This window comes from Bufo gargarizans, chromosome 2 (genome assembly GCF_014858855.1).
Source record: "Bufo gargarizans isolate SCDJY-AF-19 chromosome 2, ASM1485885v1, whole genome shotgun sequence".
NCBI lineage: Eukaryota > Metazoa > Chordata > Amphibia > Anura > Bufonidae > Bufo > Bufo gargarizans.
Window position 1 is genome coordinate 258,297,004 of NC_058081.1, and position 12,001 is coordinate 258,309,004.

Here is a 12,001-nt window from a genome sequence, read left to right on the forward strand (position 1 = left end):
CAACTTTGGGTAGCCTCGCAATATAATGGTAAAATGAAAATAAAAATAGGATTGAATGAGGAAGTGCCCTGGAGTCCAATAATATATGGTTATGGGGAGGTAGTTAATGTCTAATCTGGACAAGGGACCAGGGCCGGCCTTAGGTGTTCAGGCGCCCTGTGCGAGATAACCTTGTGGCGCCCCCCCCCCCCCCCAAAAAAAAAAAAAACACTGCTTGTTGCTGGCATCATGGCATAGGCTGGCTGACTATCCAACCAAGTAGTTACCAGCCCTCACACCCCAAAGGCCGGTGTAATGTTATACTTCCCTAGTTCGTGAGATTTCCCTACCCTCGTCACTTCCGGTCGCACCGGACATGACGTGAGGAGGTGTGCCGCGCAGGCGCACAACGACAGGTTAGGGAAATTTCACAGCAGAGTGCGCATGCGCCAGGAGCCTCGCCGGCGGTTAGGGTAGGGAAAAACTATGGGCCAATGCGCAGGCGCAGTGATCGGATGGATGTTCTCAGCTGAACACCGGCCGACACTGCGCATGCATCGGGAGCCTCACCAGCGGTTAGGGAAGGGAAAAATTACGTACGGGCCAGTGCTTTTTCCCTACCCTAACCGCTGGTGAGGCTCCCAGCGCATGCGCAGTGTCGGCCGGTGTCCAGCTGAGAAAATTCGTTTCCAATGTAGTATTAATAACTAAACAATTAAATAATAAACATATTGCATTGTCTACTTACCGCCAGGACAATTAGATGATCTGGACTCTGGCTGCAGTCTGGCTCTGGGGACTCCATTGTCACTCTCTTCCCCCCCCCCCCTCCCTCTCTTGTCACTCTTTCCCCCCCCCCCCCTTCCCTTGTCACTCTCATTATCCCCCCTCTCCCTTGTCACTCTCATTATTCCACCCGCCCTCCCTTGTCACGCTCATTATTCCCCCCCCCATCACTCTCATTATTTCCCCCCCCCATCACTCTCATTATTCCCCCCCCATCACTCTCATTATTCCCCCCCCATCACTCTCATTATTTCCCCCCCCCATCACTCATTATTTCCCCCCCCATCACTCATTATTTCCCCCCCCCATCACTCATTATTCCCCCCCCATCACTCATTATTTCCCCCCCCCCATCACTCATTATTCCCCCCCCCATCACTCATTATTCCCCCCCCCCATCACTCATTATTCCCCCCCCCATCACTCATTATTCCCCCCCCCATCACTCATTATTCCCCCCCCCATCACTCATTATTCCCCCCCCCATCACTCATTATTCCCCCCCCATCACTCATTATTCCCCCCCCATCACTCATTATTCCCCCCCCCATCACTCATTATTCCCCCCCCATCACTCATTATCCCCCCCCCATCACTCATTATTCCCCCCCCCCATCACTCATTATTCCCCCCCCCCATCACTCATTATTCCCCCCCCCATCACTCATTATTCCCCCCCCATCACTCATTATTCCCCCCCCCATCACTCATTATTCCTCCCCCCCCCATCACTCATTATTCCCCCCCCATCACTCATTATTCCCCCCCCCCATCACTCATTATTCCCCCCCCCCATCACTCATTATTCCCCCCCCCATCACTCATTATTCCCCCCCCCATCACTCATTATTCCCCCCCCCATCACTCATTATTCCCCCCCCCCCATCACTCATTATCCCCCCCCCCCCCCCATCACTCATTATTCCCCCCCCCCCATCACTCATTATTCCCCCCCCCCATCACTCATTATTCCCCCCCCCATCACTCATTATCCCCCCCCCATCACTCATTATTCCCCCCCCCCCATCACTCATTATTCCCCCCCCCCCATCACTCATTATTCCCCCCCCCATCACTCATTATTCCCCCCCCCCCATCACTCATTATTATTTCCCCCCCCCCCATCACTCTCATTATTTCCCCCCCCATCACTCTCATTATTTCCCCCCCATGTCACTCTCTTTCTTTCCCCCCCCCCATGTCACTCTCTTTCTTTCCTCCCCCCTCCCCCCTTGTCACTCTCTTTCTTTCCTCCCCCCTTGTCACTCTCTTTCTTTCCTCCCCCCTCCCCCCTTGTCACTCTCTTTCTACTCCCACCTCCACCTCTAGTGTAGCGTGGCCGAGCTCTGTTAGGTCCGCGGTACAGGAGCATTTGTTTCCTGTACCCGGCCGGACTGAAAGGAAGTGCACACTAAGTGAGCACTTCCTGTCAGTCCGGCCGGGTACAGGAAACAAAAGCTCCTGTACCGCGGACCTAACAGAGCTCGGCCACGCTACATTAACAGGCGCAGGATTCTTTAGAGCGGCAAGCGCTCAGCCTCAGCCACTCAGGCGGCGCAGAATGAGGGGCGCCGCCAGCCGCCCCCAACTTATATAAGTAACTTTTTTTTTTTTAAACCGCAACGGGCGCCGGGCGCCCCCTGCTGAATATAGGAGGAGGGGGGGGGGGGAGAAAACATAAGTGCCGCCTCGCCTGCCCATATTACATTGCGGGCTGTCGGCCGCCCGGCGCCCCTGTTGCTATGGCGCCCTGTGCGGCCGCACAGCCCGCACACCCCAAAGGCCGGCCCTGCAAGGGACGGACAGGTCCTGTGGGATCCATGCCTGGTTCATTTTTATGAACGTCAGCTTGTCCACATTGGCTGTAGACAGGCGGCTGCGTTTGTCTGTAATGACGCCCCCTGCCGTGCTGAATACACGTTCAGACAAAACGCTGGCTGCCGGGCAGGCCAGCACCTCCAAGGCATAAAAGGCTAGCTCTGGCCACGTGGACAATTTAGAGACCCAGAAGTTGAATGGGGCCGAACCATCAGTCAGTACGTGGAGGGGTGTGCACACGTACTGTTCCACCATGTTAGTGAAATGTTGCCTCCTGCTAACACGTTGCGTATCAGGTGGTGGTGCAGTTAGCTGTGGCGTGTTGACAAAAGTTTTCCACATCTCTGCCATGCTAACCCTGCCCTCAGAGGAGCTGGCCGTGACACAGCTGCCTTGGCGACCTCTTGCTCCTCCTCTGCCTTGGCCTTGGGCTTCCACTTGTTCCCCTGTGACATTTGGGAATGCTCTCAGTAGCGCGTCTACCAACGTGCGCTTGTACTCGCGCATCTTCCTATCACGCTCCAGTGCAGGAAGTAAGGTGGGCACATTGTCTTTGTAGCGTGGATCCAGCAGGGTGGCAACCCAGTAGTCCGCACAGGTTAAAATGTGGGCAACTCTGCTGTCGTTGCGCAGGCACTGCAGCATGTAGTCGCTCATGTGTGCCAGGCTGCCCAGGGGTAAGGACAAGCTGTCCTCTGTGGGAGGCGTATCGTCATCGTCCTGCCTTTCCCCCCAGCCACGCACCAGTGATGGACCCGAGCTGCGTTGGGTGCCACCCCGCTGTGACCATGCTTCATCCTCATCCTCCTCCACCTCCTCCTCATCCTCGTCCTCCTCGTCCTCCAGTAGTGGGCCCTGGCTGGCCACATTTGTACCTGGCCTCTGCTGTTGCCAAAAACCTCCCTCTGAGTCACTTCGAAGAGACTGGCCTGAAAGTGCTAAAAATGACCCCTCTTCCTCCTCCTCCTCCTCCTCCTGGGCCACCTCCTCTTCCATCATCGCCCTAAGTGTTTTCTCAAGGAGACATAGAAGTGGTATTGTAACGCTGATAACGGTGTCATCGCCACTGGCCATGTTGGTGGAGTACTCGAAACAGCGCAACAGGGCACACAGGTCTCGCATGGAGGCCCAGTCATTGGTGGTGAAGTGGTGCTGTTCTGTAGTGCGACTGACCCGTGCGTGCTGCAGCTGAAACTCCACTATGGCCTGCTGCTGCTCGCACAGTCTGTCCAGCATGTGCAAGGTGGAGTTCCACCTGGTGGGCACGTCGCATATGAGGCGGTGAGCGGGAAGGCCGAAGTTACGCTGTAGCGCAGACAGGCGAGCAGCAGCAGGATGTGAACGCCGGAAGCGCGAACAGACGGCCCGCACTTTATGCAGCAGCTCTGACATGTCGGGGTAGTTGTGAATGAACTTCTGCACCACCAAATTCAGCACATGCGCCAAGCAAGGGATGTGCGTCAAATTGGCTAGTCCCAGAGCTGCAACGAGATTTCGCCCATTATCACACACCACCAGGCCGGGCTTGAGGCTCACCGGCAGCAACCACTCGTCGGTCTGTTGTTCTATACCCCGCCACAACTCCTGTGCGGTGTGGGGCCTGTCCCCCAAACATATGAGTTTCAGAATGGCCTGCTGACGTTTACCCCGGGCTGTGCTGAAGTTGGTGGTGAAGGTGTGTGGCTGACTGGATGAGCAGGTGGAAGAAGAGGAGGAGGAAGCCGAGAAGGAGGAGGTGGCAACAGGAGGCAAAGAATGTTGCCCTGCGATCCTTGGCGGCGGAAGGACGTGCGCCAAACAGCTCTCCGCCTGGGGCCCAGCTGCCACTACATTTACCCAGTGTGCAGTTAGGGAGATATAGCGTCCCTGGCCGTGCTTACTGGTCCACGTATCTGTGGTTAGGTGGACCTTGCCACAGATGGCGTTGCGCAGTGCACACTTGATTTTATCGGATACTTGGTTGTGCAGGGAAGGCACGGCTCTCTTGGAGAAGTAGTGCCGGCTGGGAACAACATACTGTGGGACAGCAAGCGACATGAGCTGTTTGAAGCTGTCTGTGTCCACCAGCCTAAATGACAGCATTTCATAGGCCAGTAGTTTAGAAATGCTGGCATTCAGGGCCAGGGATCGAGGGTGGCTAGGTGGGAATTTACGCTTTCTATCAAATGTTTGTGAGATGGAGAGCTGAACGCTGGCGTGTGACATGGTTGAGACGCTTGGTGACGGAGGTGGTGGTGGTGGTGTTGGTGGTACATCCCCTGTTTGCTGGGCGGCAGGTGCCAACGTTCCTCCAGAGGCGGAGGAAGAGGCCGAGGCGGCAGCAGCAGAATAGGCCGAGGCGGCAGCAGCAGAAGAGGTAGCAGGGGGAGCCTGAGTGACTTCCTTGGTTTTAAGGTGTTTACTCCACTGCAGTTCATGCTTTGCATGCAGGTGCCTGGTCATGCAGGTTGTGCTCAGGTTCAGAACGTTAATGCCTCGCTTCAGGCTCTGATGGCACAGCGTGCAAACCACTCGGGTCTTGTCGTCAGCACATTGTTTGAAGAAGTGCCATGCCAGGGAACTCCTTGAAGCTGCCTTTGGGGTGCTCGGTCCCAGATGGCGGCGGTCAGTAGCAGGCGGAGTCTCTTGGCGGCGGGTGTTCTGCTTTTGCCCACTGCTCCCTCTTTTGCTACGCTGTTGGCTCGGTCTCACCACTGCCTCTTCCTCCGAACTGTGAAAGTCAGTGGCACGACCTTCATTCCATGTGGGGTCTAGGACCTCATCGTCCCCTGCATCGTCTTCCACCCAGTCTTGATCCCTGACCTCCTGTTCAGTCTGCACACTGCAGAAAGACGCAGCAGTTGGCACCTGTGTTTCGTCATCATCAGAGACATGCTGAGGTGGTATTCCCATGTCCTCATCATCAGGAAACATAAGTGGTTGTGCGTCAGTGCATTCTATGTCTTTCACCGCTGGGGAAGGGCTAGGTGGATGCCCTTGGGAAACCCTGCCAGCGGAGTCTTCAAACAGCATAAGAGACTGCTGCATAACTTGAGGCTGAGACAGTTTCCCTGGTATGCATGGGGGTGATGTGACAGACTGATGGGGTTGGTTTTCAGGCGCCATCTGTGCGCTTTCTGCAGAAGACTGGGTGGGAGATAATGTGAACGTGCTGGATCCACTGTCGGCCACCCAATTGACTAATGCCTGTACCTGCTCAGGCCTTACCATCCTTAGAACGGCATTGGGCCCCACCATATATCGCTGTAAATTCTGGCGGCTACTGGGACCTGAGGTAGTTGGTACACTAGGACGTGTGGATGTGGCAGAACGGCCACGTCCTCTCCCAGCACCAGAGGGTCCACTAACACCACCACGACCATGTCCACGTCCGCGTCCCTTACTAGATGTTTTTCTCATTGTTATGGTTCACCACAACAACAAATATATTATTTGGCCCAATGTATTGTATTCAAATTCAGCGGGATATAAATTTGAGGCCTAGTATTTAGGCGCTGGGTGACCGGTATGGATTTAGTGACAGAATTAGACTTGGAAATGCACAGAAGCGTGTGTGTGAAGTTATTCTGAATGACCCTATGTGCACCTTCAATATGATCTACCCTTTTAGGGATAGATTTCAAATAGCTCTGATATAGCAGAAACGACTAAATTATGAAATTGCTAAATTGGGAATTGTATTTCAACCCAGAACAAAAAATGTGCTTTGACGGACACTAAATAACTTTCCCAGCCACAACAGGACAGCGGTAACGAGAGATTTAGCGGGATATAAATTTGAGGCCTAGTATTTAGGCGCTGGGTGACAGGTATGGGTTTAGTGCCAGAATTAGACTTGGAAATACACAGTAGCGGGTGTGTGTGAAGTTATTCTGAATGACCCAATGTGCACCTTGAATATTATATACCCTTTTAGGGATAGATTTCAAATAGCTCTGATATAGCAGAAACCACTAAATTATGAAATTGCTAAATTGGGAATTGTATTTCAACCCAGAACAAGAAATGTGCTTGAACGGACACTAAATAACTCGCCCAGCTACAGCACTAAGGACAGATTTAGCGGGATATAAATTTGAGGCCTAGTATTTAGGCGCTGGGTGACAGGTATGGGTTTAGTGCCAGAATTAGACTTGGAAATACACAGTAGCGGGTGTGTGTGAAGTTATTCTGAATGACCCAATGTGCACCTTGAATATTATATACCCTTTTAGGGATAGATTTCAAATAGCTCTGATATAGCAGAAACCACTAAATTATGAAATTGCTAAATTGGGAATTGTATTTCAACCCAGAACAAGAAATGTGCTTGAACGGACACTAAATAACTCGCCCAGCTACAGCACTAGGGACAGATTTAGCGGGATATAAATTTGAGGCCTAGTATTTAGGCGCTGGGTGACAGGTATGGGTTTAGTGCCAGAATTAGACTTGGAAATACACAGTAGCGGGTGTGTGTGAAGTTATTCTGAATGACCCAATGTGCACCTTGAATATTATATACCCTTTTAGGGATAGATTTCAAATAGCTCTGATATAGCAGAAACCACTAAATTATGAAATTGCTAAATTGGGAATTGTATTTCAACCCAGAACAAGAAATGTGCTTGAACGGACACTAAATAACTCGCCCAGCTACAGCACTAGGGACAGATTTAGCGGGATATAAATTTGAGGCCTAGTATTTAGGCGCTGGGTGACAGGTATGGGTTTAGTGCCAGAATTAGACTTGGAAATACACAGTAACGGGTGTGTGTGAAGTTATTCTGAATGACCCAATGTGCACCTTGAATATTATATACCCTTTTAGGGATAGATTTCAAATAGCTCTGATATAGCAGAAACCACTAAATTATGAAATTGCTAAATTGGGAATTGTATTTCAACCCAGAACAAGAAATGTGCTTGAACGGACACTAAATAACTCGCCCAGCTACAGCACTAGGGACAGATTTAGCGGGATATAAATTTGAGGCCTAGTATTTAGGCGCTGGGTGACCGGTATGGGTTTAGTGCCAGAATTAGACTTGGAAATACACAGTAGCGGGTGTGTGTGAAGTTATTCTGAATGACCCAATGTGCACCTTGAATATTATATACCCTTTTAGGGATAGATTTCAAATAGCTCTGATATAGCAGAAACCACTAAATTATGAAATTGCTAAATTGGGAATTGTATTTCAACCCAGAACAAGAAATGTGCTTGAACGGACACTAAATAACTCGCCCAGCTACAGCACTAGGGACAGATTTAGCGGGATATAAATTTGAGGCCTAGTATTTAGGCGCTGGGTGACAGGTATGGGTTTAGTGCCAGAATTAGACTTGGAAATACACAGTAGCGGGTGTGTGTGAAGTTATTCTGAATGACCCAATGTGCACCTTGAATATTATATACCCTTTTAGGGATAGATTTCAAATAGCTCTGATATAGCAGAAACCACTAAATTATGAAATTGCTAAATTGGGAATTGTATTTCAACCCAGAACAAGAAATGTGCTTGAACGGACACTAAATAACTCGCCCAGCTACAGCACTAGGGACAGATTTAGCGGGATATAAATTTGAGGCCTAGTATTTAGGCGCTGGGTGACAGGTATGGGTTTAGTGCCAGAATTAGACTTGGAAATACACAGTAGCGGGTGTGTGTGAAGTTATTCTGAATGACCCAATGTGCACCTTGAATATTATATACCCTTTTAGGGATAGATTTCAAATAGCTCTGATATAGCAGAAACCACTAAATTATGAAATTGCTAAATTGGGAATTGTATTTCAACCCAGAACAAGAAATGTGCTTGAACGGACACTAAATAACTCGCCCAGCTACAGCACTAGGGACAGATTTAGCGGGATATAAATTTGAGGCCTAGTATTTAGGCGCTGGGTGACAGGTATGGGTTTAGTGCCAGAATTAGACTTGGAAATACACAGTAGCGGGTGTGTGTGAAGTTATTCTGAATGACCCAATGTGCACCTTGAATATTATATACCCTTTTAGGGATAGATTTCAAATAGCTCTGATATAGCAGAAACCACTAAATTATGAAATTGATAAATTGGGAATTGTATTTCAACCCAGAACAAGAAATGTGCTTGAACGGACACTAAATAACTCGCCCAGCTACAGCACTAGGGACAGATTTAGCGGGATATAAATTTGAGGCCTAGTATTTAGGCGCTGGGTGACAGGTATGGGTTTAGTGCCAGAATTAGACTTGGAAATACACAGTAGCGGGTGTGTGTGAAGTTATTCTGAATGACCCAATGTGCACCTTGAATATTATATACCCTTTTAGGGATAGATTTCAAATAGCTCTGATATAGCAGAAACCACTAAATTATGAAATTGCTAAATTGGGAATTGTATTTCAACCCAGAACAAGAAATGTGCTTGAACGGACACTAAATAACTCGCCCAGCTACAGCACTAAGGACAGATTTAGCGGGATATAAATTTGAGGCCTAGTATTTAGGCGCTGGGTGACAGGTATGGGTTTAGTGCCAGAATTAGACTTGGAAATACACAGTAGCGGGTGTGTGTGAAGTTATTCTGAATGACCCAATGTGCACCTTGAATATTATATACCCTTTTAGGGATAGATTTCAAATAGCTCTGATATAGCAGAAACCACTAAATTATGAAATTGCTAAATTGGGAATTGTATTTCAACCCAGAACAAGAAATGTGCTTGAACGGACACTAAATAACTCGCCCAGCTACAGCACTAAGGACAGATTTAGCGGGATATAAATTTGAGGCCTAGTATTTAGGCGCTGGGTGACAGGTATGGGTTTAGTGCCAGAATTAGACTTGGAAATACACAGTAGCGGGTGTGTGTGAAGTTATTCTGAATGACCCAATGTGCACCTTGAATATTATATACCCTTTTAGGGATAGATTTCAAATAGCTCTGATATAGCAGAAACCACTAAATTATGAAATTGCTAAATTGGGAATTGTATTTCAACCCAGAACAAGAAATGTGCTTGAACGGACACTAAATAACTCGCCCAGCTACAGCACTAAGGACAGATTTAGCGGGATATAAATTTGAGGCCTAGTATTTAGGCGCTGGGTGACAGGTATGGGTTTAGTGCCAGAATTAGACTTGGAAATACACAGTAGCGGGTGTGTGTGAAGTTATTCTGAATGACCCAATGTGCACCTTGAATATTATATACCCTTTTAGGGATAGATTTCAAATAGCTCTGATATAGCAGAAACCACTAAATTATGAAATTGCTAAATTGGGAATTGTATTTCAACCCAGAACAAGAAATGTGCTTGAACGGACACTAAATAACTCGCCCAGCTACAGCACTAGGGACAGATTTAGCGGGATATAAATTTGAGGCCTAGTATTTAGGCGCTGGGTGACAGGTATGGGTTTAGTGCCAGAATTAGACTTGGAAATACACAGTAGCGGGTGTGTGTGAAGTTATTCTGAATGACCCAATGTGCACCTTGAATATTATATACCCTTTTAGGGATAGATTTCAAATAGCTCTGATATAGCAGAAACCACTAAATTATGAAATTGCTAAATTGGGAATTGTATTTCAACCCAGAACAAGAAATGTGCTTGAACGGACACTAAATAACTCGCCCAGCTACAGCACTAAGGACAGATTTAGCGGGATATAAATTTGAGGCCTAGTATTTAGGCGCTGGGTGACCGGTATGGATTTAGTGACAGAATTAGACTGGGATATGGCCAAAAAATAAACAGACTATTGCTGGTTAAATGCACTTGGTGTGACAGCTTCACCCTGATGTAGGCTTTAGCCAAAAAACAACCACACCATTGAGGGTTAAATGCACTTGGTGACAGGCGCAGCTTGCCCCTGATTTAGTATATGGCCAAAAAATGAACAGACTATTGCTGGTTAAATGCACTTGGTGTGACAGCTTCACCCTGATGTAGGCTTTAGCCAAAAAACAACCACACCATTGAGGGTTAAATGCACTTGGTGACAGGCGCAGCTTGCCCCTGATTTTGTATATGGCCAAAAAATGAACAGACTATTGCTGGTTAAATGCACTTGGTGTGACAGCTTCACCCTGATGTAGGCTTTAGCCAAAAAACAACCACACCATTGAGGGTTAAATGCACTTGGTCGCAGCTTGTGCTGGCGCACCACAAGACACAAAATGGCCGCCGATCACCCCAGAAAAATGTGACTGACAAACGGTCTGGGCAGCCTAAAAACAGTGAGCAATTGAGGATCAGCAGCTCAATGATCCACAGCTGCAGATCGATCAGTTAATCAAGTCCTTTGGAGGAGTTAATCTGCCTAATCTCGCCCTACTGTCGCAGCCGCAACCTCTCCCTACGCTAATCAGAGCAGAGTGACGGGCGGCGCTATGTGACTCCAGCTTAAATAGAGGCTGGGTCACATGGTGCTCTGGCCAATCACAGCCATGCCAATAGTAGGCATGGCTGTGATGGCCTCTTGGGGCAAGTAGTATGACGCTTGTTGATTGGCTGCTTTGCAGCCTTTCAAAAAGCGCCAAGAAAGCGTCACAAAAGCGCGAAGAAAGCGACGAACACCGAACCCGAACCCGGACTTTTACGAAAATGTCCGGGTTCGGGTCCGTGTCACGGACACCCCAAAATTCGGTACGAACCCGAACTATACAGTTCGAGTTCGCTCATCCCTAACTATAACGCAATTCTATGACGGAATGCCTAACGGAATGCCTCTTGAGGCATTCCATTATTCATTCTGTCATAATAGAAGTCTATTGGCTGCATAACGGAAACGGGACATTCTGTTATGCATTCCGTCATAGAATTGCGTTATGGTCCGTGGTAACAGAATCCATAACGCAATTCACCTTTTACCAGTAAACGAAGCGTGAACGAATTTCATAACCTGAAATTCGCTCATCTCTAATAGCAATAGAAGAATAAAGGTAGTGGTACTGTAACTCACTGTGATGCTCCCCTGGGCAATGATGGGAAGGGCACACCTTTTCTTCACGGGAGCTCCCTGGTTTTGCGGCTATCCTGCTTGGTGGTCATGAATTTTGAGGAGCAAGGCAGGGTTCCCTGAAGTGTGAGGGAATGTTGAGGCAGGTTTAACAGATGTTTCATTACTTGCAGATAAAGTTCAAATACAGCAGTCTCAGTTTTCAGCATGCATGGATTAGCAGTTCTTATACACCTTTTCCTCCTCTGGAACAATCTTGCTCATACTGCACTTCTTTCTAGTTTTAGCATCCAGAAGTAGGGGTGCCACACTTGCAGCTTTCTGCACTAGTACACTTTCTCTCTCTGAGTTTGTTACTCACAAACAGATCCATGATGTCCTCTGCAGGATGTGGGCCCTAGCAGATCCCCAGCCTGCCTCTAAAGTATGTGCAGGTTCCTGAAGCCTTTCATCTCCTGGACAAATCTGCTGTGGAGTCCA